General features: G+C 44.1%; 1 non-coding gene across 1 annotated transcript; it reads left to right on the top strand.

Annotated features, from left to right (window-relative positions):
* The first annotated feature begins 1,889 nt into the window (after positions 1 to 1,889).
* LOC119929033 lies at positions 1,890 to 2,027 on the top strand. The gene has a single exon (XR_005451176.1). It is a non-coding gene; the product is annotated as a small nucleolar RNA SNORA7 (small nucleolar RNA).
* Positions 2,028 to 3,451: the final 1,424 nt, after the last annotated feature.

Genomic DNA, 3,451 nt, shown 5'->3' with positions numbered 1-3,451 from the left:
GTGATAAATAAATACCACCAATGATTATGATAATGATTATGATGATGGAAAAAGCCAAGGGGGAGAAATTAAAAATCCCAGAAAGTTTTCTTTTCCTATGCAGGACTTCTTACAATTCCAAAATAGCAATACCATGTTTCAATAAAGGATTCACTGGGTAAGCAATTACAATGTGATTCCACTAGGCAGCCTAGCAACAGGAGGTGGACTAGGTAATTCTATATCATGTGTTTATAAGGGCAATGTTACTTAATTCGCAGGCTGGCTTCTTCCTGGAGGATCAAGTTTATCAGCATCACCATCTTCGATGTGCATTTTCAAAAACTGCAATGACGCGACATTCTAGCCAGACCAGAACAGTCAGGCAGTCAATCGTATATACTGAGCACTTATTTTGTGCAGAAAACTACACTATGCAATTAAGAGAACATAACACAACATAACAGACACATTCCCGGCCCACAGCGAGCTTACAGTCTCGGAGTTTACTGAGCAAATTTGGTAAACGGGCTCTGACCGTCAAAATCCAATCCTTCTTGTAGCAATGCCTAGTTACTTAGCTGTTGGTTTTTTGTATTTGTTTTTCTAAGTTTTCCTGAAGCAGCATCTAGAGCGAGAATTCCCAGAAAACAATGAGACAATTGCCTATAGAAGCCCGGGCTCCATCACTGGAAAGTAGAAACAATAATGTCGGCAGCCTAACTCAGGAGATGCTGATTTTGTGAAATACTGCTCTTGGAAAATCAATTAAGCAATGGCAATTTTTTTTGGTATCTGTTAAGCGCTTACTATGTGCCAAGCACTGTAATTGAGCACTTACTGGGTGCAGAGCACTGTAGTAAGTGCTTGGGAGAGTACAATATCTCAGAGTTGATAAGACAGGTTTCCTGCTCACCAGGTTATGGATATGTACTTGCCAACTCGGAGGGGATACACCAGGTCTATCAGTGACTCTACTGCAAAACACAGACATTTTTAAACAGAGGCATTTCACAGGAAATGGCCCTTTCAAGATGGATAAAACCTGTGTCCCAAACGAACATATTTTTTTAATGTTATATATCTTAGGTGCTTACTATGTGCCACGCACTGAACTAAGTGCTGGGATTAAACTAACAAACTAATCAACTTGGACACAGTCCAAGACCCACTTGGGGCTCACAGTCTTAATCCCCATATTAGAGATGTGGTTACTGTGGCACAGAACTCACTCAGCCTCTCTTGCCTGGAACTCTTTCCCACTTCATACCTGACAGACCACTATTCTCTCCATCTTCAGTGTCCCACTAGAATGACCTCACCTCCATGACTGTGCTCTCCCAAGCACTTAATACATTGTTCTGCACATGGTAATTGCTCAGCAAATATGACGTTCTCATCTTCACATTGTTTCACCTATGCACTTAAGTCTCAATGCTATTCATTGAGAGCTTACTCTGTGCAGAGCACTGTACTAAGTGCTTGGGAGAGTATCCCATAAGCACTTAAATATTCACCCCATTCAAACGCTGCACTACTTAGGTACATACCCTTACACTTGATCTTGGTCTCCTCAAGTGAAAGCTCCATCACATCTAACATCTCTATTAATAATAATAATTATGGTATTTGTTAAGCACTATGTGCCAAACACCGTACTAAGCACTGGAGAAGATACGAGCAAATCGGGTCAAACACAGTCCCTGCCCCACGAGGGGCTCACAGTCTCAATCCCTGTTTCACAGATGAGGTAACAGGTACAGAGAAGTGAAGGGACTTTCCCGAAGTCACACTGCAGACTCGTGGCAGAGTTAGGATTAGAACCCATGACCTTCTGACTCCCAGAACTGTGCTCTAACCACTACACAATGCTGCTTCTCTATTGAATTGTCCTCTCCCAAGCACTTAGTTCCCTCTCAGGGTCGCACCTGGAGAGTTTCCAGGACTCCACCAGTCTCAGCTACGGGAGGGAGAGTCAAGCAGTGGCCTACCCATTCCATTCCTAGCTTGGGCAGAGGCTAGCGAGTGGAAGGCAATCTGCTACAAGTAAAACTCACCCGTGCTGGGCAGCAGCAGCAGCATGGGAGACAGTCAAGGGCAGAGACTCAAGTTTACTGCGTGGAAGAAGGCAATGGTAAACCACTTTTGCATTTTGACCAAGAAAACTCTATGGATCCACTACCAGAACGATTGCAGATGGAGGTGGGGCATTCTGGGAGAGATGTGTCCATGGAGTCGCTATGGGTCGAAGGCGACTCGATGGCATAAGACAAGAAGAGCATTTAGTACAGCGCTCCACACACAGTTAGCACTAATTAAATGCCACTGACTGAACAAGCATTGGGAAGCACTGGGGTGAATGGGTGGGAAGACCCATGGCCGGCCATTAACTTCAAACCTAATGGTAGCTGCCTGGGATCTCAGGAGACCCAAATAAAGCAGTGATTTCAGAGAGAGTCATTCTGAGGCCACAAACTTTAATGACTGGCAAATGGGGTTGAATACTTTAATGCTCAGTATCATTTTCATCAGAAACAAAACTACGGAGGGGAGAGGAAAGAGGAAGGTGGCACGGACATACACAGAGTTCTCATCATATACTCCCAGCTCCATGGCTGGTTTATCCTTTGTGCCCCCTGAGGCCCAGTTGGGAGGGATACAGCATGGTCCTGGGAGTCAGAGGGATCTGGGTTCCAATCCCACTTTGTCACTTGTCTGCTGTGTTACCTTGGAAAAGTCATTTAACTTCTCTGTAAGGTGGGGATTAAGACAGTGAGCCCCAGGTAGGGAATGGACTGTGTCCAACCTGATTATCTTGTATTCACCTCAGTGCTTAGTACAATGCTTGGAACACACTGAGTGCTTAACAAAAACCATAAAAAAAAGCAACCTAAGGACCCAGGAAAAAACCAGCACCTTTTGCTCTTCACCAACTTCCCCCTTTTCCCTTCCCCTCTAATTTCCCCGCTGAGGACCCTCCAGAGGCAAAAATATCTCATTACCTCACCGCTTACAATAGTTAGTCCATCAATCTGACCTCGGTCTTAACTACCTATGTTTAAACGCATTCCCGGCAACCATCTAGTTAAGCATGCTAACTTGTGATTTCTCCATAAAGTGAAAGAAACCTCAGCCAGCGTTGACAATCCCCATCCAAATCCCTGACCTCGGTCACTGTTACTAGGTCTTTAATATCTCAGAAATTATGTTTAGGGCCTATTTTAGGCAATGTGTCAGCAGTTCGGGGATCTTAGACAAAAGCGAAGCTATGAAGAGTATCAGCTCCTAACCCCAAGCGGCAACATCGAAACAGCCTTTGAACAAAAGCCTGGCACATGAAATGGTTTCTTGTGTAAAAACAAATGCAAAAATCATATCAATCTAATAACAATGAAAAAGCATACACAGAATCATGTCTTTTTCAAGCCTGTAATTGGCGATGGAATTCCACCCAGCAGTGCAGCGCACATAA

The sequence above is a fragment of the Tachyglossus aculeatus genome, chromosome 5 (assembly GCF_015852505.1).
Source record: "Tachyglossus aculeatus isolate mTacAcu1 chromosome 5, mTacAcu1.pri, whole genome shotgun sequence".
NCBI lineage: Eukaryota > Metazoa > Chordata > Mammalia > Monotremata > Tachyglossidae > Tachyglossus > Tachyglossus aculeatus.
Note: the sequence above shows the minus strand (reverse complement) of the source record. Positions and strands in the feature narration are given on the sequence as shown.